At 43.8% G+C, this 26,166-nt stretch overlaps 1 protein-coding gene across 6 annotated transcripts in view; it reads left to right on the plus strand.

The window, feature by feature from the left end:
- adgrb1a (adhesion G protein-coupled receptor B1a) overlaps positions 1-26,166 on the plus strand; it is a 164,242-nt gene continuing 138,076 nt past the window's right edge. For all 6 annotated transcript variants that reach the window (XM_056434458.1, XM_056434456.1, XM_056434457.1 and 3 more), the window contains exon 1: positions 1-501. The gene's annotated coding sequence lies outside the window, so the exon portion shown is untranslated. The remainder of the gene's footprint in view (positions 502-26,166) is intronic.

Genomic DNA, 26,166 nt, shown 5'->3' on the forward strand with positions numbered 1-26,166 from the left:
CACTCTCCGATTTAGTCGCTCTGTTAAACCCTTTGCGTTCACCTGGAAGACTCGCGTCACCTGGAAGACGGACGATTTGGAGAATAACTTTTTATTGAAAAAAAAGAGAAGAATCTTACATTTTTTTGGGTTTAACAAACACAGCAATTATTGCGAAAAATACCCAAAAAAAGGAGTTTCCCTTTTATAAATGAAAAGAGGAGCGGAGGACGTGGCGTTTTGGAACAATGTAAGAAGATAGCTGTGGGTGAATACATTTGGGATTTTCTCAAACCGTTTTACGCACTGGGATCTAACGGACCTTCAGAACTCCTCTCCGAGTTTTCTTCTTGCGGTCGTTTTGCTCACTGAAAAACCTAAATATCGTTTCTCACAAGGCGTTGTGTGGACTTATCCTCGGAGTTATCCACAGGCTTTGGGATTGGCGAATGCCCCGTGAACGCACCAAGCTCTGGCCACTGACGCGATGCATCAAAGGGACTGACTGGTAACTTACTCAAGGTAAATTCTCTTTTTATTTATTTAAATGAATGATATTGACTCTAATTGACCTCTCACTGACACCAGTACTCATCTTCCAGTTTACTGTACACGGCATGGCTTCAGCACAGCTCGTTCTGCGTTGGGTTTTGAGCTCCGAGCCGCTTTTGGTCACTGTTCTTGGGCGTTTTTAGGGAACACCGACACCAAGTTATTAGCTACATTTTCCGGAGATGTATTCGGTTCGGTTGCCCCCGCCTTTCATAATGTGGGCTGCGTTTATCCAGCACTACATTTTTCAACCTACAACACCGACTCAACCAGTCCGTTGTCTGGGAGTCGCGGCGCGGAGGGGACAGTCGCTCGTCTCGCGCTTCACGGTTCAAGCCCGCAAAGACGGCGTCGTTCGCCGGGACACTGTTGCAGAACTTGGTTTTTTTCAAAACATGTGATTTTTAACAAATCTCTGCTCACTCGCTCGGGTTGAAATACGTGCTTTGGGCGTAATTTCAGACGTTTCTTTTTCTTCTTCTTTTTGAACGAACAAGCGCCACTCATTAAATCGGCATACATTAAAACACGCCCAGCAGAATTTAATGTCCGTAAAACGTTACATTTCAACTAAAAAAAAAAAAGTCTTCCTCGGACCCCGTTTCTGAGGTTTTCCTCTCGGTCCAACCGCGCGGTGTCTTCGTGTCTCCCGCAGGTGACGAGCTTCTTGGGGTGAAATACCAGCTGTCAACTCATAGGGTGCCTTTTTTTCAAAGCAGCCTGGAGGTTTTCGGAGAAAAGCACGGCTGCATTTGAATGCAACATTTATTTATGTATTGTGTTTGACTTTTACATGACGTGTCGGGAGTTTGTCACATGTGGACTATATACGTTATTCGTATTACTTTACTATTGCCCTAACAGGCTGATCAATGAGTTGGAACATAGCTGGAGTTAAACAAGAAAGAATAAAAAAAAGTAAGACATTTTGTATCCTTCTGTCTTGCGTTTCCCGAATATCATGATTAACCTGCCGAATGTGCCCAAGCAACGCCTCGGTGGCGCGCGCGCGCGAGACCACAGGCACGCGGCGGATGTCTTTGCAGAAGAATGCTCCGAGCCAACTGCTGTGGCGCACTTTCAGCCTGGTCTCACCCACTGAGGGGCCAGCACTCATTGGCCACAGGATGGGCTTGTCATTCATTCACTGTCCCCCTTTTGGTGCAAGGAGCCTCCCTCGGCTCCCCTCCTGCTGCGAGACTCACCAAGGTCCCAATTAGTGTTGCCTGTGCTGCACGTGCACACGGAAAATGATGAAGATGAGTCAGGTGGGCTAGGTTTGCTGTTTGAGAAACTTTCACAACAATGGTGTTGTTGTTGTGTTTTTCTTCATTCTGGGAATGATGGAGTTCAACTATTTGGGGCGCTGACAAAACACGTAAGACCTGGCTGGCAGATAAGGGTTTGATTCTAATTAATTAGCTTGTGTGCAGAATTTCTCGCAGCATAATGTGGCTTTCCTTGCAAAGGGACAGAGCTGAGAGCACGTTCTCATGATGAAGGGTGTTTCAACAGGTGAGGAGATGACTTTTAGAAGACTGGTACAAAAAATAATACACAAACAGCTTATTCAGCTCTTGTTTAAGCTTTTTGTGATCGATGTTGCGGTTTGGATGCATGTATGCTTTCGTTTTAATGTGAAAAAAGCAAACCGTAAGAGTGGACTGTGGTGGATTTATAAGGCTGATGCCAATATTTACAGACCATCAAAAAGCTTTAAGAAATTAATGGAAATATTTTGGTTTAGAATCTTTTTTTAAAGCAGTCCAGATGTGTATAAATATATAATCAGATTGAGTGATACTTAATGTATTTTAGGTCAAATTATATAAAAAAATTGTCTGAAAGTGTCACTGTGTATTGTTCTGTTATCTTTTGATATATCCAATACATTTCTGCCTTTTACTGATGCATCTTCCACCTCGGGGGTGTATTTAAAAACTCCATCTCTATCAGAAAAATCTGCTACTACAGCTTCTAATGCAAGAACATAATAATTTGCTTTCCCCAAAGTACCACATTTGCGGTGCAGTGATTTTAACCTCTATTTCACCTCTCGTTCATATTTAAATTTTTAAATGAAGGCCATGCTGACTCTCGTCCCCACGTCAATCTAAACACATAAAAGCACCAAGGAAACGGCTCCCTCGACGTACCAAGGGAGTTTCATGATGTTTTTGTTCCAAGGGAAAACAAAGTGCTTTTTGTTGTTGTTGTCACACTGCCACTTAAAATCCATGCCAGACGTGACTGGAGGAGAGTCAAGCGTACAGGACAAGTCTGCTTTTGTGACGGGACACGCATTTCTGGGACAGCGCCAGGTTCATGGTCTGAGAACGTGCCACTCACCCCCCCCCACCTCCATATGAATATTAGCAGTCAGAATGTGTTATCCGCTAAGAAAGAGAGCGGAGAACATAAATAAACTCAACAGTAGTGCCCTGATGGGCACGGCTGGCTCCGAGTCACGGGGACGAGGCAAGCCGGCGACACAACACACGGGCCTTTTCAGAGGCATTCATGCATGTTTGTTTTTTAACCTAGATGTCCCTCCTTTTGTTTCCGCGTCTTACATCCTCCTGCTGCCTTCGGAAAATACCCATCGCCCCCTTTCTTCCTCTCCCTCGGCCCTCCCTCTCATCCCTCCGATCACTCCTCCGCCAAACAAGGCCGCAGTGTCCGAGGCTGTGCGCGCTTATCAGAGGACCTCATATCTGGATTTGTGACATCAGAGGGAAGAAGAAGAGACAGTGACGGGGGACAGAGAGAGTCATTGAAAGAAGGGCTGATGAATAGATGGGTGGCGAGGAGACGGTCGGCAGGGCGATAGAAGATGGATTAGAGGTGAGATAGAGAGGGACTGTAGACACAGGGCTGTGTGACAGATGGACAGTGCTATCCTGCTGCCTCTGAGCTCCACACCGCACTTTGTGTGACATCCAGCAATACACAGGAATCACTCACACACAGACACACATCCCGTAGGCACATTGAAAGTGAAACATGTCAATACCCCGTGTCCCGAAAGTTCCTAACGGCTTGTCGACCGTAGTGTGGCGGAGATGATCTTGAGGTGGTCCGGATCCTGCAACACCACTGGCTCCCCTAGTTAGTTGCCAAGCAAGGAGCTTGGGAAGGGTGCTTAATGAGACCCGGTCGATGTGCCGGAGTGAGACGGGAACTTTCTGACGAGCGTGTAGAAGGACACGGACCTCCTCGATGGCTACGTTGACTCTTGAGTTGCCGCTTGCTTTCAGCGATATTCATATGAGGGATGCAATTGGTGTCTGATGCTAATGTGAGCTGATGCAGTTTGTTGGAACCGTCATGCAAAGTACTTGTGGAGAAACGTAGCAGCTAATTGCTTTAGAGGCTAGTCATCTAGCTCGTGGGGTGGTGTGTGTGTGTGTGTGTGTGTTTGTGGGGTGGCGATGTGTACTTTCAATGATGCAATTCAAACTTTGCTGACATTATACCATATTTAATGTCAGATTCTATCTATTTTTTGTTTGTTCTTGTGATAAAATGCCTCTCGTGGCTGTGTACATGTGAACTCCTGCCGGAAATTCAAATTACAGAAATAATTCCAATGGGAAGTCGGTTTAGATCTTTTTTTGTGGAGCTATAGGTTTGGATCAATGTGGTCAGATTTAGGACTTTCACCCAGGAGACTGGTGTTCATGTACCGTGGGGAACCAAAAGTCAAGGTTTCGTTATTATTATTAGGGTCCTCGTGACGACTTCGTCGTAGAGGAACCTATTGTTTTTCAAGGAGTTTTTTATTATTCTTCTCTCCACGGAAACGTCGACTGGCCGCACACCTCATACCGCAACGAAATAAAATTTCACCCTCATATCCAGACTGGTGAAAAATGTGTGATTTTTTAAGTTTTCGTATTTGTTTATAATGAAATGTCTCTAGCGCCCCCTATAGTGTTTCATATCCACGATTTTTTTCGCCAATGACGGATTGACTTGAAATTTGCCATACACGTCCGCTTGGACCTGCTCTACAACATTGCCAATATCACCCCTAAGCTCCGCCTACTTATTATTTATTATTAATATAAATGTAATGTTGGGATACGTATGAATTCTTTTCTTTTTGGATTCTCTTTCCTTAATCTGACGATCTGAAAATCCCGACAGCGCAGAACCGCCTGCCAGCGTGGACTCGCTGTGCGTCTTCAACAAGCTGCTGGCTTCACAGTTGTGAGAAACAATAACCGTGTTGATTGATCATTTTGGGGGTGTGGCTTTGAAAGGAGACCTGATGGGTCACTTTATCTCTATATTTAGTGACTTAAAGCGAGTGCTGTTCTCTATTTTCATTGGAAAAATGTTAGCAACTCCCGGCTGGATTTTGCATTTGGATATAATCCCCAAAAATCTTGTACACTCTCGCTGGTTTTGCAACATAACCAACCCCAGCTGTAAGACAGTGTTAAGTTCATATATGTATGTGAGAATTAAATTTGTAAATCTGTTGGAAGAGATTTACACACATCACCTTGGATTGAAGCATCGGGTCGCAAACGCTATCATGGACCACCATTATTACAAAATTGACGTGTATTGTAGTTAAGAGTATTTAAACGGCGACAAGTCATCTCAAAACAATAATATTGGCACTTGACAGGAAGTGGGAAGTGACAAAAACATTCAATCCAAACGGGTAAAAAAAAATATATACTTTCCACCACTATTATGTTTTTTGCGCTCACTCATGAGTGAAATGACAGCAGTCGGAAAAGTGGAAGAAAACGTTCGAGCACTTCCTGTTGCTAAGGCAATAAAGCCGGGTCAGTTGGTACAGGAGCACCGTTTGTTTGGAGACTCGTGTCGAAAGAGCAGCGCAGCGTAAACTGAGCTTCACCTGGCTGGTTGACAGAAGTATTTATAAGCATTGTCATACCAATGTTGTGTAGCTTGAACCCTCTAGATCAGACCACAGATATATCAGAACCAAAGCACAACATATATAGGTGTGTGAGTTATGCGTGTGGGTTAGTTCAAACGATAAGGAAAAGGATAAACACTCGATGCGAGGGAAAACCTCTCCGTCACAGGAAAATACCGCAGCTGAGACTTTATCACACAGAAATTCGACTGGCAGCAATCGGCCGTTAAAGGCCCGGGACCTTTGAACTAATACAGTTATAGTTACTTAGGGTGACCAGATTTGAGTTTGTGAAGGACACTTCGTCTCGAGGGGGGGGGGGGGGGGGGTAGTAGTAGTGTATAGAATGCTGCATAAACACCAATGCAACTAGTGGAGGCGGCAAGGTGCTCAGTGTTTCCAGATTGGAAATGGTGAAGTATCGTACCAAAGGCTCAAAATGGTCGTATTTGAAGGATAATTTTCGTGTATCTGGCAACCCTGAGATCGGTCGACCAATGATTCTTTGACCAATGTTCTCTCTACAGTCAGAGCTCGCGCAAGAAGGTGGACCGTAAGGGAGATACCATTTCCAACACTTGTAAGGGGTAAATAATAGTTTGTGAAAGACCCAGAGAAACACAAATATCCGACGAAGCAAAATCCCGGACGTTTTTGGAATCCCTGCCGGACGCATTTTTTAGGTCTCAAAAAGAGGACTTGTCCGGGGAAAAGAGGACATCTGGTCACCCTATAGTTACTAACCTTACAACAGCATGGACTAACACTCTTAAAACAGCATTGAAACACAACAGTCGTGTTGCACAGCGCTCACGGAACTCGGCGGTCCGTATCATGACCCAAACACACGTTAAACTTCGAACAAAACCAAGAAAATTCAAAAACATACTAGAACACGAGCCTCTTAATGTGAGATGGTAGCGGTCAATGTGGTTCTTTTGGAGTGTATTCCATTTGGGATTCGGACCTTTAGTCGTTCCATGAATCTGTCACGATGGGATTAAGGGTGAACCGAAAAGCACGACTGCGGAGACAGCACTGCCAATAATTCTCTTTACTTAGAACATGATTCAGAACAGAATACGAAATCTCTTGACTCAAGTAACAAGTGAGGGCTTGAGCTGGAAACACAAAACAATCTGGCAGAGGACAAGTGGAAGTGAGGGAGCTAAATAGTGAGGGACTAATGAGGGGATGGGCTGCAGGTGAGAAGGGCGTGAGAGCCAGGTGAAGGGAATGAGGGACTAACGAGGTGATCAGAGGCAGGTGAAGGGAGTTGGACTGACGAGATGGGAAGCAGGATCTGGAATGACAGGATAGTTAGTGACAGGATGAAAACAACTACTACAAAAAGGAAGGTGTGGAGCTAAACTGTTACAGAATCTGCCGTATGGCAACGTGAATTCGGCCGACGTCGCGTGAGTTTTCATCCTTACGACCCGGCGATGTTGATTTGAGTAGAAAGACGGCGAGGCCGAGAAGTCATCCTTCTATCGCTGATGATCCTCCGTCTTTGGTTTTGTTCCAGCAAATAGAGAACTATTTGGTTTCGAATGGCGAGGGACGGCTCAGAAGTAGCGCCGATCATTATCGTCTCGGTGGTGTGGATAAACTCAAATCAGGAGATGTATTTGCCATATAGGGCCAACTCCCTTTGTTCTGACATGATGAAGGCCCAACACATTTGTTTTTTATGTTGGATCATTTAAAAAATCTGAGGTACTCTTGCTGTTGTTTTCCAATGTTAGCTACAAGTTGAAAGCAGCAGTGGACAACAGGAAGTAAAGGCTGTTCTCAGGGAACAGGAACGGACTCCTTCATCTCAGGCAGATTGTAACTGTAAGGTCTCTTCCTTCATACACTTGACACATTTGACTAGCAATCACCCATTCAGATTCACAAAGATCTATTTCATACTGAATGTGGGTAGTTCTTTTTTACTTCAAATACAAGTAGGCTACCCTCCCCGTTGTCTACAGAAATGCTTCTTTTCTTTTCCCGCCCTGAGATTGGACTTTATCTACGACCCGTCACGGGGATTTGTATGCTGCGGTTGGATGGTCACCTCTTTATATGCAGAGATCAATTCACCGCGTGACATTTATTTATTAGGCCATCCCGAGGTTTTCGCCAACTTACTTACGAGTCTTTATGGCTCTAGTGTGTCGGCATCGGTGGCTTCAGGTGAATAAACATGTTCTTCATCCATCTGAACTGAGATTTAAACCACAAAGGGTCAAATGTATGCTCATTTAACTATAACACCCTCAGTGAATAATGGCCCTTTCTTATTTTACGGGTATTAACACACTTGTGTGATGCCGTGTCGTGCTGGAACGTTTCAATCTGTCGTGTGCGGGTCTCGACTCAATGAGGTCAGTGGATTTAAAGTTTTACGCCGAACTAACTCCTTTTAACATTTAACTAGTTCTGGAAATAAATTAGCTCTCGGACAGAGGCGGAGCCTCCAGGTGACAGTCGGTGTCGGGCCAAAAATACATGCTGGTCATAAATACCGGAGCACTTAAAAAAAAGAAAAAAAGGTTAATTCTCTTTACAAGGGTAGAGATTATTTTGTCAGTTTTACTTCTGACAATGGATTTGATGTCACTTGACTGCTTTTTACAAATGTATGTATATATATATATATATGTGTGTATCTATATATGTGTGTGTGTGTATATATATATGTATATATATACACATGTATATATATGTGTATTTATATATATATATGTGTGTGTGTATATATATATATATGTATGTATATATATATATAAACATATATATATATATGTGTGTATATATATGTATATGTTACATTGTCTTAAATGCATGATATATTCTGATTACTTCTGATGATTGTCCAAAATACCAATAAAGGTGTTTGGGTTTCTTTTGGTTTAAGCAGATGAGATCTGACACACAGTGCGATACATCACACCACTGAAAGAGGATGTGTTGATTTTTAGAAAATCGGAATTTAGAAAACCTGTCAGCTTGTAAAAAACACTCCATATGCACAGCAATAATTTACTTATTTACTTTTCAGCACAGCGAGATCTGCATTTGCATTTATCTGTCGCTGAAATAACCAAACTCAAAGCACTACTTTGTGTCTTCTACAAATGTCGACACCGATTGCCATCGATGAAAGAGAATTAATGTGTTTTTTAAGAATCGATACAATATCCCCAAACTTTATATCGCAAGACTCAATATCGCAGTACTCGAGCATATTCCTATTTTCCTTTAACCCCAATGCTGGTGGAACCCCGATGCAGTTTGATGGTAGGATCCGGGCTGCCTCGCTGTGAGTGAAGGTCTTCAATTAGCAGGGTTCTCTTCTCGCTTCGCTATTTTTATCTCCACGGTAGCGAGAGTGCGAGAGAAGCAGAGGAAACACCTTCACACCTCCAGTCTGTTCCTCTTGAAACCTCCAGTGATGAAGGAAAGGCCCGGCAGCCAATGGGTGAACTGCATTTCTGCATATGCTCATGTGGTAGGTAGTAAGACGAGGAGAAAGAGAACATGTGAAAGGTTATTTATCGCCTCATTAGACCGCTTTTTCAGCATACCTTATTTGTTTGCAGTTATTGTTCCTGTTCTTATGATCATCTGTTCGTAAGTGACCTACAGACATATAGTTTCACAAATGCATAGACACATTTGAATCCAACAATATAACCACATTATTGTCCCTGTATAATTCCAGTGTTGTCTTACTCTCATACTAATAACTATATATATATATATATATATAAACTACTGGCAAGTTAAGTTTATATATATATATATATACACTACCGTTCAAAAGTTTGGGATCACTTAGAAAAGCACTGTTTTTTCAATAAAGATAACATTAAATTAATCAGAAATACACTCTCTACATTGTTAATGTGGTAAATGACTATTCTAGGTGGAAACGTCTGGTTTCTACTGAAATATCTCCATAGGTGTATAGAGGCCCATTTCCATCAACTATCACTCCAGTGTTCTAATGGTACATTGTGTTTGCTAATCGCCTTAGAAGACTAATGTCTGATTAGAAAACCCTTGTGCAATTATGTTAGCACAGCTGAAAACAGTTATGCTGGTGATATAAGCTATACAACTGGCCTTCCTTTGAGCTTGAAGTTTGAAGAACAAAATTAATACTTCAAATATTAATCATTATTTCTAACCTTGTCAATGTCTTGACTATATTTTATATTCATTTGATGAATAAAAGTGTGATTTTTCATGGAAGACACGAAATTGTCTGGGTGATCCCAAACTTTTGAACGGTAGTGCACATACACACTTTACTTGCCAGTAGTTTGCTTGAAAATACATTGAAGAGCCTTTGCACTGGTCACACCTGAAGAAGTCGTTGGACTATGTAAAGTGAGGCGTTGTGAAAGACAGTGGGATCAGATGATTCCAACCATATGATTCATCATCACCATCATCATCACTCCAGTCACGAGCCGACGGGAGAGGCAGCGTTGTTCCGAGCTGTGGCAAATCGCACAGATTAAAATATCTCTGCTTGCTCGTGATTGTCAAACAATGACAAACCCTGGATGTCGGGAAAATCAAAACAGTTTTGATTTTCTTTTGAACGCCAGTCCATCTTGTCTTGTTTTCCTCCGGATATTGGTAGTTTCTTGTAAAATCTTTTTTTAAATGTAAAATCTGAAAAATCTCAAAGCTAGAGTTTGTGTCTTTTGATAAGTTCTTTTCTCAAACGGTCGCTGACACCAGGACGTGACTGATGATACGCCTGTTTTTACTTCTCTTGGCATTTGGACGATTCCACTGCACCCAAAGAAAAACCAACCAATCGGAGCAAGAAGCTGTCTTAACGCAGCTGTCAATCATTGGCCGGTGTTGACATTCAATTGGCGTTTAGCTGTAAAATGAGGAAGTTTGTGACCCGACGGTCATGTTGAAAACAACCACAACGACGTTCTCACTTTACAGTTAATCGGTAACTAAAATACCTTTCTGAAAACATCTGCTTTGATCGGATTTCACGATGTTCGTGAACTTTGACTGAGCGCTGCATGAGAAGCTCCTCGGCTCCGATTGGTTGATTTTCTTCGGTAAATGCCATTAGAGGAGGCACTGGAAGCTGACGTTTTCACAGATGATCCGTCTCGTATAATACTGTCGGGGTAGAAAAGTTTGAGAAAATATAACAACGACGTATTCTTTATTGTTACCTTCGCATTGAAAATGCGGAAGGTTATGTTTTGATCGCCGTGTATTTATTTATTTGTATGCGTGTTACTCACATAACTCAAAAAGTATTAAACCGAATCGCATGAATTTTGGTAGGATGATTGGTTATTATCCGGGGACCATTTGATTAGATGTTGGGATTGATTGGGTCAAAGGTCAATGTCAAGGTCATGAAAAGGTCAACATCTTCTTTTTACCATAGCGCGGTCAATTTCTATCCAATTGGCATGCAACTAATGCCAACATGTTCATAATTCAATGTCCAATCTTCTGATATGCGAAGGTATGCGCTCTACCGAGTGCCCGTTCTAGTTATATTTGTTATAATATTGTACCTTAAAGAGGAAGAGGTATTTCATGTTCAAAGGCTTCCTAATTAGTGGAAACCTATGGACATAATTCTCAAATGAAGGCCAATTTCTTTGCGCCAACTCGACGAGTTTGAAGAAATGACACAGATATTAGTCATATGCGTGGAGGCATGTTCACGGCATCCCCCCCCCCCCCCCCCACACACACACACGGACTGTAGCCGCACGGACACCTTGCTCCAGAAACAGATAACAGATGGTTAACTCTGAGTTCTCATTCGCCCATTATTCTGTAATTTCTTGCATTTTTCTCATAAACTCATGGCACTTTATTGATTAATTCATTGCATTAGCTCCATGCGTTGCCAAATAACCATTTCCCTAAGACTTTGTTTTTTATAAATCATCTCCGTGGGTTAATTTGTGTTGCCTCGTATAAAAATGATTAGGGCTGCAACAACGAATCGATAAAATCGATAAAAATCGATTATTAAAATAGTTGGCAACGAATTTCATTATCGATTCGTTGTGTCGAGCGATTATTACGGCGCTCAATAAATCACGGAGTATAAACAAAGTTGAGTTGAGCGCAGAGCGGCGCAGGAGAAACCAGAGCGGAGTGAGAGACGGAACGCTGCCAGGAGAGCCAATCAGCGCTGAGCTGCTCCTCTGTTGATGAATCTAATTGGCTGCTTCTGCTCACGTGGCGCTGGATGCGGAAGTCATTCACGTAGTCGGAGACATTCACGGAGCTGTGTGCGCCTCCGGGTGACGTTATGACCCCAGACACCAGGGCGCTACATGTCACGACGTGTGTGGCATTTCCACAAGAGTATAATGTAGAAAACATGGTTATTTATTCCGTGGCGGATAGCGGAAAATATTTTTCCACGGAGAAAGGCAACGGAGATAAGCCACGACGTCACTCGCTGTGCGCTGCGCGCGCAGACATTTAACGGAGCGGAGCAGCGCGGCGCCTGATCGCTCTTTAATGAAGTATCGAGACTAAAAATATGCTAAATCACATCGTTTTAACGACGGTACTTTGTTAGCATCGCTACACCGTGCAGCGTGACGGCAGCGGATGTAGCGGACTAACATTCAAGCTAACCTAACTTCCCAAACGCTGTCGACATCTGAACGCTGATTGGCCGAGACGCGACACGTCAGGTGAAAAAAATAATAAATCGTAACGCGTCTCTGATATTGTTCAGGGGGCCGGTCCACATGGGGACCACTGCTCAGGAGAGGAAAGCTGTCAGTCTGTTTCTGACGGGTTCATCACCATGGTGACCAGTGAACAGGTTAATCCACATGCTGACCAGTGGATCTCCAGGACCTTTCCATGACTAAACCAAATTTCCATGATTAAACATTTTGTGAAAACTCTGTCTATACGTGACAAAGTGAGAAGATGTAGTATTTAAACTAACAATGAGAATTCCAAAGCATACCGTATATATACCGTGTAAATTAAAATGTGAATAAAACACATTTGCATTACTTTTCCAAATATTTTGGGATTTTATTTTTTTCAATTACTTTTATAGGCCTGCTAATAGCCATTTAAAAACTCCATGACTTTTCCAGGTTTTCCATGACCGTACGGACCCTGTTTTGAATAAAGGGTTGAAAATTAAAGTTATTTTTTAAATCCGATTAATCGATAGAATAATCAACCGATTAATCGATTATCAAAATAATCGTTAGTTGCAGCCCTAAAAATGATATTCACACGTTCATCTATCCGCACATATCCACGCTGCCTCCCGTTTTAATGGCGTCCCCCGCTGCTCTTTTCAGAACACACGCAGGTAGTTTCATAACGCAGAGTGGAATGATCTTTTTCTTTATCCTCCGTGAGGAGACGAAGGGAACATCTTTGATCTGGAGTGGCTGGATAATCATCCGTAGCTGATCCCTGATTTCCATCTCTATTCAACTCTCCCCTGGAAGCTTCATCAACACTGGAACTAATCAGGGTTATCACCACTCTCCCCACTGAACGGCACACTTCTCCAGATGTGAGGTCGGCTCCGACGAATGTTACTCATCACAAAGGTGGAGCAAATGTTTGCACAATTTGAAAACATTAGTATCCTTATTTTCTTCTTTTTCAAACCGATGTTGGAAGAGGGAATTCAGTGTGTTTTTACTGTTGGCCTCGAAGAGCTGCTGACCGTCCTTTTTTTATAAAACTAAGATAAAATGAATACAGAACAAGCTGCTGCGATCGGACTTGTTCCCTTTCCTGGAGGGCTGAAAGTTCCAATAACTAATTGGCAAATACATTTCTACTTTTACACATTTACACACCTGTCAATGGGCCTTGCCTTTTGAGGATTACTTGTTTTAGTTTCCCCACGTGTTTCAGTCGATTCATGTGAGGTATTGGTAATGAGACGGACACGTCAAATGGATCAGTCTCATGTCTCATGTCCGTCAAAGTACATCTCAAGTTAAGTTCAAGACCTTAAAGTCCAGTCTCATGTGTCACGCCAGAGGATGTCTCATGTGTCAAGTGTCACGCCAGAGGAAGTCTCATGTCTCAAGTGTCACGCCAGAGGAAGTCTCATGTCTCAAGTGTCACGCCAGAGGAAGTCTCATGTCTCATGTGTCACGCCAGAGGAAGTCTCATGTCTCAAGTGTCACGCCGTGTCTTAAGTCAAGTGTCATGCCAGAGGAAGTCTCAAGTGTCACGCCAGAGGAAGTCTTAAGTCAAGTGTCACGCCAGAGGAAGTCTTAAGTCAAGTGTCACGCCAGAGGAAGTCTTAAGTCAAGTGTCACGCCAGAGGAAGTCTCATGTCTCAAGTGTCACGCCAGAGGAAGTCTCATGTCTCATGTGTCACGCCAGAGGAAGTCTCATGTCTCATGTGTCACGCCAGAGGAAGTCTCATGTCTCATGTGTCACGCCAGAGGATGTCTCATGTGTCACGCCAGAGGATGTCTCATGTGTCAAGTGTCACGCCAGAGGAAGTCTCATGTCTCATGTGTCACGCCAGAGGAAGTCTCATGTGTCACGCCAGAGGATGTCTCATGTGTCAAGTGTCACGCCAGAGGAAGTCTCATGTCTCATGTGTCACGCCAGAGGAAGTCTCATGTCTCAAGTGTCACGCCAGAGGAAGTCTCATGTCTCAAGTGTCACGCCAGAGGAAGTCTCATGTCTCATGTGTCACGCCAGAGGAAGTCTCATGTCTCAAGTGTCACGCCAGAGGAAGTCTCATGTCAAGTGTCACGCCAGAGGAAGTCTCATGTGTCACGCCAGAGGATGTCTCATGTGTCACGCCAGAGGAAGTCTCATGTCTCATCACGCCAGAGGAAGTCTCATGTCTCATGTGTCACGCCAGAGGATCTCTGAAGTCAAGTGTCACGCCAGAGGAAGTCTCAAGTGTCACGCCAGAGGAAGTCTCATGTCTCATGTGTCACGCCAGAGGAAGTCTCATGTCTCAAGTGTCACGCCAGAGGAAGTCTCATGTCTCACGCCAGAGGAAGTCACATGTCTCAAGTGTCACGCCAGAGGAAGTCTCATGTCTCATGTGTCACGCCAGAGGAAGTCTCATGTCTCAAGTGTCACGCCAGAGGAAGTCTCATGTCTCAAGTGTCACGCCAGAGGAAGTCTCATGTCTCAAGTGTCACGCCAGAGGAAGTCTCATGTCTCATGTGTCACGCCAGAGGAAGTCTCATGTCTCAAGTGTCACGCCAGAGGAAGTCTCATGTCTCATGTGTCACGCCAGAGGATGTCTCATGTGTCACGCCAGAGGAAGTCTCATGTCTCATCACGCCAGAGGAAGTCTCATGTCTCAAGTGTCACGCCAGAGGAAGTCTCATGTCTCAAGTGTCACGCCAGAGGAAGTCTCATGTCTCAAGTGTCACGCCAGAGGAAGTCTCATGTCTCATGTGTCACGCCAGAGGAAGTCTCATGTCTCAAGTGTCACGCCAGAGGAAGTCTCATGTCTCATGTGTCACGCCAGAGGAAGTCTCATGTGTCTCAAGTGTCACGCCAGAGGAAGTCTCATGTCTCATGTGTCACGCCAGAGGAAGTCTCATGTCTCAAGTGTCACGCCAGAGGAAGTCTCATGTCTCACGCCAGAGGAAGTCTCATGTCTCAAGTGTCACGCCAGAGGAAGTCTCATGTCTCATGTGTCACGCCAGAGGAAGTCTCATGTCTCAAGTGTCACGCCAGAGGAAGTCTCATGTCTCAAGTGTCACGCCAGAGGAAGTCTCATGTCTCATGTGTCACGCCAGAGGAAGTCTCATGTCTCAAGTGTCACGCCAGAGGAAGTCTCATGTGTCACGCCAGAGGATGTCTCATGTGTCACGCCAGAGGAAGTCTCATGTCTCAAGTGTCACGCCAGAGGAAGTCTCATGTGTCACGCCAGAGGAAGTCTCATGTCTCAAGTGTCACGCCAGAGGAAGTCTCATGTCTCAAGTGTCACGCCAGAGGAAGTCTCATGTCTCAAGTGTCACGCCAGAGGAAGTCTCATGTCTCAAGTGTCACGCCAGAGGAAGTCTCATGTCTCAAGTGTCACGCCAGAGGAAGTCTCATGTCTCATGTGTCACGCCAGAGGAAGTCTCATGTCTCAAGTGTCACGCCAGAGGAAGTCTCATGTCTCAAGTGTCACGCCAGAGGAAGTCTCATGTCTCATGTGTCACGCCAGAGGATCTCTGAAGTCAAGTGTCACGCCAGAGGAAGTCTCAAGTGTCACGCCAGAGGAAGTCTCATGTCTCATGTGTCACGCCAGAGGAAGTCTCATGTCTCAAGTGTCACGCCAGAGGAAGTCTCATGTCTCACGCCAGAGGAAGTCTCATGTCTCAAGTGTCACGCCAGAGGAAGTCTCATGTCTCAAGTGTCACGCCAGAGGAAGTCTCATGTCTCAAGCATCACGCCAGAGGAAGTCTCATGTCTCAAGTGTCACGCCAGAGGAAGTCTCATGTCTCATGTGTCACGCCAGAGGAAGTCTCATGTCTCAAGTGTCACGCCAGAGGAAGTCTCATGTCTCAAGTGTCACGCCAGAGGAAGTCTCATGTCTCAAGTGTCACGCCAGAGGAAGTCTCATGTCTCAAGTGTCACGCCAGAGGAAGTCTCATGTCTCATGTGTCACACCAGAGGAAGTCTCATGTCTCAAGCGTCAACATCTTGAATCTCGACTGATTGTCACTCAAACAGGTGAGAGCCATGTGGAGGCAATCCCAACCCAGACTCGACCTGTCCTTAAAGCAGCTGTTCATGAAACTCCGTCAGTCAGAGTGCATTTTAAGTCTAGTCTGTCTTGGACTGTTCAAACACGAGACTTGTTCAAGACAAGTCTCATGTTAGTCGAGACCCGCCTACATAAGTCGAAGACACAAATCTTAAGGTCTCCAGTCCACGGCTCTGATTAAGAATGTAGAGAACTCTGTCCATCACGAGGCTATAACTCGGTGCCATCTGGTAAAAGCGAGCGTCCACAGCTCGAGATGGCCGGTGGAATGATGGAGCTTCCAGTTTTTGACACTCAGGATGCTGATCTACGGTAATATCTAACGGGGCCATCGTCATTATGCTTCTCCTGCAGTGAATTCTCCGCAGACAGATGTTTGCGTGGGCTTAGCTGTCACCGTCATGGAAAACGGCTCTGGATTTCTCCTGAACGAGGTCCATATCTCCAGAACACATCTGGTGGCAATTTGTCTTCCGCGAGATGAAAAAAAAAAACCTCGGTAAACTTTTTGTCTCTTTTTTTTGTCTTTTTGAAAACATGTGGCCCCCGATGTGCTGACTTTTCAATGTGCCATTGTACGACTGCTGAAGTGAGGCGTCTATTTGTGACCCCTGCGCGTTCCACCTCATTACACCGGCGATGTTGTTTTCTTCCACTTAGACGACATTGCAGCTGGATACTGAGCTCGGCATATTTCGTCGACTTGAGCACTTGTTAATTTGCCGTTATGCTCTTTCCTGTGGAGCTAATGGTTGACCGATAAATTCAGAAAAAACAAGCGAATGCAATTTACGAGAACCGAAATCCTGACCACTTATTTTTTTATTTACTTCTGTGTATTCTACTTTCTCCTCCCCTCCTTCCCCATATGTCATCCTGCTTCCTCTCCTCCTCTTCGCCCACCCTCTTAAATCACAGCTGTCTTTTGTCACACTTGCTCTCTCTCTCTCTCTCTCTCTTTCCTCACCTCACCCATCACCCTCTCATGTGATCCGTTCTCAAATGTTGTCTCCTGTGTTCTTTTCTTCACCGGGTTCCAACGTTTAACTCCATTCTCCTGTCCTCTGCTGCCCTTTCATCCCCTCCTCTCCTGGACGTGATGGATGGTGTGGGTCAGTAGCCTCTGTCGCCGCTCAGAGTCTGTGGCTGTTAGCGTGATCTCCCCGCCCCTCCCCAGCTACATCAGCAGTCTCCCTTTCATTGACTCGAGTCTGCATTTTTTTCTCCACGCTTCTGGCTAACTCCTGTTCTGAAGCAACCAGAGACCTCACAGGCGTAATCGGGTCGAACGTCTTAAAAAGATGCTCGTTTCAACAATGTCACCAACCGGGCCGCATGGCCATGGCAACGAGAGAGAGAGAGAAAGAGATTTTTTTTGCACATACTTTCTGCAATGCCCCCCCCAAACTCAGCGAGGCATCGTTTTATAAACCCAGTGTTACCACTGGTGAGCAGTTCCAAAGTAGTCCCAACAATCCCCGTCTGTAATGGAGTGAAAAGATCACGTTGACTTTGCCCCAGCATCTCTCCTGTAGCCGTGGGGAGGCCAGATGTTCTCATGTTTGTCCGCCCTGCAGGGTGTGTGGGATGCCACTGAACATTTCTAGAAGTGTGTTGATGTATATTTAGCCCTTGCACAGTAAATTATTTCATTAAAAGCACATCAATTTGAAATTAATTTAAATTGCGTTGCCGTTTGAAGGCAGCGGGACTGTAAACGTAGCTGAAGGGGGGCCGACGTTGGGAGGAACTCCAGAGAAAATGCCACGAGTGCCGGAATGAATTCCACCAACAAATATTATAGCCGGTCTTGTTATCAGCATGCCGACTGGCAGCTGTGCCGTTTAGCGGGTGAAAAGGGCCGATGGGTCTTGTTTAAAGAAGTATGTGTATGTGTGTATTTTATTTTATTCAGTCAATCAAATCAAATACATTACAATATTATTCTATATAATATACACAACAGAAAGACTGAAAAGGTATAGGTAGAAGCAAAAAATGCTTATATATTCCTAGCCTAAATTAATATCAAATAAATCAGAAAATTAAAATAAAATAAAGAAAAAAATAACAAAAACTATATATATATATACATATATACAGACATACTTCCACATACATCTTCCATATAAATACGTTTTTAATCACATTTATAACTCAAGAATTGTTCGATAAATAATTCCCTTGAAAACCCCAAAAGGAGTTCACCATTCTTCCATGCATTTCAACATTATTCCATAATTGGACTCCTACAACAGAAGTTGTGTTATTGATACGGTAAAGGTGTAGAACTTGATTATGACACCACCGACACCAGGTGTCGTAGCTCCTCGGGATCAGAGGAGAAACATAGTCTTCGACGCTCCGGCTTTCTGAATATCAAACCGGCCAATCAGGGGGCTCTGCTTCGCTCCGGCTCGGGGGTTTCAAAGCGAGAGCAGCAAACTGCCAACCGGCAAACACCAAATCAAGTGTCACTTTGTCCCGCCTCCGCTCCGCTGTCGTCTAATGAAGAAGAAGCTCAACGTGTTGGAAGCGATTGTGGCTGTTGGCCTTTTAAAACTCTCGGTGCCCTTTCTGGAACCTCTCAAAGAGAATCATCTGTGCCTGCAACTGCAAGAACAGATTAGAGTCTTACGTTGATGAAGTTTGACTCTCCGCAGCTGGCCCCGTTTTCATCGTCTGCGCCGCACTGCTTCAGCTAACCACCCAAGTTTAAAACACTTTCTATTTCTGCCAAAGAAATGGGGGGAAGCACATCGCGCTTGGCTGGCAACGACCTTTTTCTCGGTAAAGACTTCGCTGTGACTGTTTTCTGAACACGCAATGTTCCAAACTTTCTCGAACTAGCTCCACTTTTGCTTCCATCATGCGAGAGCAGGAATAACGGGCATTAACAGCCCGTTACTTTAATGTAGGGTTACACAGTGGGAATAAAATGCGGTACAAAATGTCTGTTTTTTTAAAAAGAGCAGGCGAGAGACTGAATGTGTCGTGACTAAATCAGGGTTCGTACGGTCATGGAAAACCTGGAAGTCATGGAATTTTAAAATTGTAATTTTCAGGCCTGGAAAAGTCATGGAAAAAACTTAAATCATCAAAGTTTTGGAAAAGTCATGGAAATTTGTTATAATCACGTGTTCATTTGAGGTTGAGTTCATGGAGTTTGAAATAATTCATGTTTTTAAAAGAAAGACGCTCAAAACGTACGCTCTCAATATGCTACATTTTCTAAATTAGTTATGTTTATACCGAGATTTCAGTTTAGTCATGGAAATTTGGTTTAACCCTCCTGTTACCTTTCGGGTCAATTTGACCCCATTCAATGTTTAATGTCGGTGTTCTTTGGGGTCAATTTGACCCCAGGCTGTTTTTCACTGTGTCAAACATATAAGAAATATCAACTTTTTTATATATTTAAAGGGCTATTTAGGTCGTCAACAAACAAACATAAAGTACCTCACACTTAAACTTGGGAAACATTGTTAATTCTAATAATTTTCTGGAGGTTTTAATTGCTGGGGTCAAATTGACCCCGAGGGTAAAATGTCAGTAAATATAAAGGTAACAGGAGGGTTAAAGTCATGGAAAAGTCCTGGAAATCCATTGGTCAAAATGTGTAAGAACCCTGCTAAATGGGGGGGGGGCCTTGGTCCACAGTGATGGAGCAGGCCTGTCAATGTGTGTAATCAGCCGTGTACACCGTGGCCCTCCGCCAGGGATTACACTCGGCCTCTCACCGTGACACAGAAGCTCCGTCCTCTCTCACACAATGTCCGAAAATACATTTGACATATTCAGTGTTTCCTGCATCATGAAGGTGTTTTGTAAAATTAGTAAATACACGCGGTCATCAACCTGGGACCACGTTCATAGCCAGAGGTTTAGAAATATACCACGGCCCTAGTCCCAACTGCCAAACTCTTGGAAGACATTCAGGAGCAGATCATAAAGTCTCACACATGTGTTTTAATTATGTGAACTTCAGCATTTTTGTTAATTTTTACCTCATTTTGGAAAAGTTGTTATTTCTCCACGTTGGACCATGTTGTTTTAGAGGTTTCTTCTTCAAACTGTCAGGAATAAAAAGTTCTTTGTTTCTTTCGGGTGAAAAGAAGTCAAATACAAATACTGAAGCTCATGAAATAAGCATAACATTTTAGAAACGTATATCGCCTGCCACGGAAAATTGTCACACCGTGTCTCCTTAAAATAACCTTCCTTAAAAACGAAAACAACATTCTTCATTACGCTTGAAGGAAACACTTTTCGGTGATGTGGTGAATTAAAACAAAATGAAAAAATGCAACAACTATTTTCCTCTTGTATTTTCCACCAGTCGGTCTAACAATGTTAACTAAAATAAAAGAACTTTTTGTTTCACAAACTCTTTCTGGAAAAGCTAGTAAGTCAACTTTTAAAAAGAAAAATCAAAATTGGACTGTCATACTTAGAAAGGGCCAGGTGAGTCGATTACAACACACTACCTCTAAACCTTCCTCACTGAGGATGTACGGCAGTATAAAGACCCAAAGGTGGATTTCTCATTTCAAAACCATTTCATAGATGATTGTCTTTCTCTTGCTGTCAGTCTTAATCTTTATATGCCTAGTTAAAAAAAAAAAAGTGTGTGCATGGCCCCGTAGGAAATGCAAATATGCTTTAGGACAGCTTTGGTTGACTAAGTCGGAAGGAGTTATGAACATATGGGTGCAGCGAAGAGCAACGCTCTCAGGTTGTGTCTGTATATTTGGCCGACGGCTCCATATGGAGAGGGGGGATATCATAAATCCATTACTCGGGGGAGTAGGGAGGTGCTGTGCTGGCTCCATGGACACTTCCCCCAGGGAATGATTGTAGAGGAACCACGGTAATAGTGGCTGGCATTGGGTAATTGTGCCCTAAAGGCATATCATGTGTGTTTTTTTTTCTTCCTTTTTTCTTTTGACTTAAGCACGGAGGAATCACACCAACACCCCAGAGGCATTTACAGTGAGCGTGGCATGTATGGTAACTGAGGGAGATAGATAGGACGGAGAGAAGGAGATGACACGGATAGAAAAGAGAATCCTGTGTCATGTCAGCTTTACCGTCCACTGGGAGGCACGTGAGGAGAAGCGTTCATCCATCCCCCTAGTGGCTATTCGATGTAGGACATGTGGGGGAGTTTCTTCTTTAAGAAATGGAAATATATCATGTCATTTAAAAAAAAAAAGCACAGCTATTTTTATTTTTTAAATTTTTATTCATATTTTATTAGTGTTCAGAATCTCACATAGCACAGCTATTTTTATTTATATTTTATTAGTGTTCAGAATCTCACATAGCACAGCTATTTTTTTTTTATATATATTTTTTACATATTTTATTAGTGTTCAGAATCTCATATAGCACAGCTATTTTTCATTTTTTAAATTTTTTAATATTTTATTAGTGTTCAGAATCTCATAGCACAGCTATTTTCTATAAATATATATTTTCCAATTGTTATTATCTGGCAGAAAAAAATACGACATTTGTTTGGATGTGTGTGTGTGTGCAGAGGAATCATGTCAGACTGTGATGCACACACACTACTTGTTTGTATGCATTAATTCTCATTTTTTCTGCACATTTGACATAAACCGTGTCATCCAAACAGCTGAACAATATACCAGGGACAGTTTGCTATCGGATGAAACAAATACAGCTTTGCAAGATCGGTCCAATAACAATTTAGGAATATATTTTTTTCAAAGACTTAATAATTCATAATTTGCCAGGTTCTTATGAAAATATGTATGTAAATTAAACCTTCACTATCATTGCTGCAAGTCTGCTGGTGGCTGTGAAAACGGGAATAAAAACACTGCATCAACAGCCTGATGTGTGTCAAAAGTTCATCGAGATATGTATGGCAAACTGCTACAATAGACTGGAAAACACAGACGCACACACACACACACACACATATAACATCCACCCATGCCATTTATTCTTTTGTGCATATGCGGGCTGTTCACAATCTTAAATCCACAGGTGTTCGCCGTAAATTCCCCCCATTGATTTGTAGTATATATGGATTTTTGCTCCCCGCCCCACAGCCCCCGGATTAAAATAAGCTTTGTTTGGCAGTTTATGCACCTGTAAATCTCCCTGTGACATTTTGATAGCGGCTGACACACAGAGGGAATAGCAAATATCATTAAAACTGTCAATCAAAATGTCTATTATCGACAACACAACCAGTGTAAGGCGCTCGGAGTCGGTTCAGGTTGGAGGAGCGATGGGAGACGGGGAGCCGGGGTAGGAAATGTACATATATGTTTGACTAAAATCTAGGGGCATTCATACATAAATCGGGGTCACTTTTCTAAAACTTGTGAGATATCATTTAACCTTTTGTTCAAAATAATAAATATTGTTATTTAGGCTTCCAGTACATGAGCAATTGTCATCAAATGGCAATAATAAGACTTTTAGGCAGTAGTCTACAGATTCAAAGTGCGACAAGTTCATTACATTCTCACAATGACTAGAAGAAATGATCTCCTCCTGATATCCGGTGGCAAAATTATATTTCTTAGGGGCAGTTTTGCCCTTTTGCTCTCGTGTATTTCCAACACTTGACGGGGAGGGATGGAGTTTTTAGGTAAAAAAAAGAAGGAGGAGCTCACGTGGGCGGGGTCGGAGGGGAGTAGGACTGTCGGGACGTCCCCGGTAAACAGAGTGGTAAATATTTCAGCCGTCACAGGCCGAGTGTGGGCAGCCGGTCCCCTTTTTGCATGGCAATGAGAGGAAAAAGAGGAGAGGCCGTCTCAATGGAGCCCTTTAGCCCCCGGGAGCGCTCCACACACAGGACAGGGCCGCTCTGTGCTGAGCGCTGGCCTCCGTCTTTATTTCCCACACTCAGGCCCCTCCATCCAAACCTCGACAACCAGATTTACAACTCTGTTTCAATGCAGCTGTCGTTTCTAAAGCCGCGGTTATATTCTCGGGGGTCCGTTGGCCGTTAATCGGACGGCGTGCGGTCGCGTTGGTTTACACCGTTACGGTGCGTTCACACCAAAAGCGAAGCTGTTTTTCGCATCGCCCAAAATGCGTGAGTTTACTCGCTCGACCATTCGCCGTGTTCTCACCATAAGCGTCGAGACGCTCCGTGAGGGGCGGGGCTTATCTCTGTGTCTCGTCTCCGTAAAGACCGTTATCATCTCCTTCATCCACCAGAATAACTAACCACTAGTTCTGCTTTATACTTGTTGTGGACGTTCCACACACTAACGCCCTCGTGTTTGGGTTCATGACATCACCCGTAGGCTCACTCAGCTCGGTCACTTTCACCGATGAAGTTACTGTCACGTCTGAAAGACTTCCGCTTCCAGCTACGAGAGCGGAACTCAAGAGCCGATTGGCCCGAGTTGCGAGATGACGCCTCAAAGTGGAAATATTTCAACTCGGGGCGAAAATTGTGCCGCTGAAAACGCGCCGCTGTAAACGCGTCGCCCGGAAAAATATCGTGTCTATCGCAGCCACACGCGTCTGTACGTTGACTTTTTATGGGATTCGGTCGTACGAAAAAATCGCTTCGCTTTTGGTGTGAACGCACCTTTAGCGCGGCGATCTACATCCTCCCGGCTGCACACGTGACGCGGTGGTTAATAAAGTCAAACGTGACAATCCTGAACCGCGCAGGTAGTAAATCCTCGCGGTTGCGAAGTCGTCGTCAAGAAATTCGCTTTTGAGTCGCGGAAAATTAGCATCCGTTAAATTACATTTCATGATTGCAAATGCAAATGAGCTCGAGCTTGACGTTGTTTCTCGAACGATTTAACATCGGATTTTGTGAACCGTCTGGCGCACCGGGCTGAGGTCAACGTATGACAACGGTTTATCACAGGAGGGAGACATGCGGCAAAGATTTAGTGGCCCTAGTGGCAATCATAGTCCGGTTTTGCTGTGGAAGTAAAAAAATATATATACAGTTTTCAAAATTAAAATCTACAGCTCATGCACACGTAACACTGTCCCATACACTCACATCCTCAAATGGTTAGGAACTTTAAACACACTTAAGTCTGTTAAATTATCGACTTAGTGTGCAATATGATGGAAGTTATGATCTCATCATACAGTATATGGATCATTTTGGTCTATTACTGTACTCATTGTATTACTTGGACATATTTCACAGTTTTTTAAGAGGTATTTTGAGACAGTTTATTGAGTAAAATTGCAGCAATAAATATAAAATACGTCGACACTTTTTGTCAAGTAACGTCCGTCTCTAGAAAATAGAATAAAACCAAGCTGTTCAAATACAAAGGGACTTCAAGTTCAGCCGGACAGGAGGTTTATGGACCCCAGTCAACTCCAACACAATGAAACTCTAAAAAAATAACACATTAGTTCAAAGTGATTACTCTCCAGTGAAAGTATTTGTGTTATTGCTTGTGCAAAGACCAAAATAGCGCATGGTGGCAGCATCTCAATGTGCATGTTTACTCGGCCTCCTTGTTTGTACCAGTAAACACAACACAATCTGGCAGCCAATGCATTGCATTGGAGAGCAAATTGAAGATACAGCAGGACAAGACCTTTTATTTCTAAACCTAAAGACACACAAATACATTACAATCTGAAAGCTGCTCTTCAGTTCCAGTATTTCAGGAGTTGGCACAGTACACAAGTGCAACTGTAATAACTGCTGCTGCTTATTCATAAGCCATGAAAACGTCTTCAGAGCAGATCTGTGGCAGTTCACAATGTGGCCACTAGAGGCACGGACGCAAAAGTACTTCCTCACTCCTCACCAACACAATTTTGTCGGAGATGAGGGCACCGGGGTCACGTTCCACAACAATTGCCTTCCTGGGAAAAGGTACCCCGACTTTGCTTCCCTTTGGGACTCCGTCTTTACAGCTTCTTCCTCTTTCTGAAGCTTCTCTTGTCGCTTGTGGAGACTCCTCTACGGATGTGCTCTGCCTCAGCTTCGGGTTTATTTGTCCGTGCCTCTCAGCTTTGAAACCTGGATCCAGGAGGGAGGCCATGTCTAACAGGGTTAGTGTTTCCTAGCTGTTACTCAAACTGGATCATCCAAAAATGTACACTACAAGATAACGGTACGTACCGATGTTGACCTACCGATGGCGAGGTCAAGCCTCTGGCCGAATGGTCTTGTTGAGTTACTCAGTACCACTGCATCCTCTGTGGTAATGCATACTTGAAACTTTTCTTCAAGCCTGTGATTCCAGCATCCCCTCGAGGCTTGGGCTACCAATCCTCTATTTAGGTTTCAGGGAAACATAAAGTCCCACTGGTGGTTGACAAAGTGGAGGACGGTCGGACTAATGGGCAACTGTGGTTCCACCCTGGCTCCGGTAGCCCGTGTCGACCTTGCATGGAGCCCCTCCCCTCCGTTTATGAATGGGTGAATGATGACAAGTAGTGTTAAAGTGCTTTACGCAGTCGGAAGGCTATAAAAGTGCGATTGTCCATGAAGCGCTGCAGTCCATTCACTAATGAATGGCTCCATGGTCCGGCTCGACCACGAGTCAGTGGGCGTTGCATTGTGTGGATCTTTACGGAGTCCTTTCTCGGCTCGCTCGCGGACCACTTGGAGGTCCGGGATCCGGGGGCCTCGGTCGTGTCTTCAAAGCCCTTTCTGTACACCGTCTGACAAGGAACCGTGTCCTCACACTAGCGCACGGGGAGTAGAGTTGTTCTCGTAAAGGAAAGCAATTTTTTTATAAAAAACAGAGGAAGTGATGTCTGATTTGCAGTCAGCTTTTTTTTTCCCAACTAGTTGACATTTTAAAAAGAAGGCATCCTGGACTCCGCTCTGATAGTGGATATGTGTTTTAATCATCCATATACAGGCATGCACATGTATGTGAAGCAATGCTACGCATGCCATCTAGACCAGTGCTTCCCAACTGTTTTTTGCTGTACCCCCGTGAAAGCTTTTTTTTCCCGCCAAGTACCCCTGACCAGGATTTTTGGTTGAAAGAAAAGCTTGTCC

The sequence above is a fragment of the Pseudoliparis swirei genome, chromosome 16 (assembly GCF_029220125.1).
Source record: "Pseudoliparis swirei isolate HS2019 ecotype Mariana Trench chromosome 16, NWPU_hadal_v1, whole genome shotgun sequence".
NCBI lineage: Eukaryota > Metazoa > Chordata > Actinopteri > Perciformes > Liparidae > Pseudoliparis > Pseudoliparis swirei.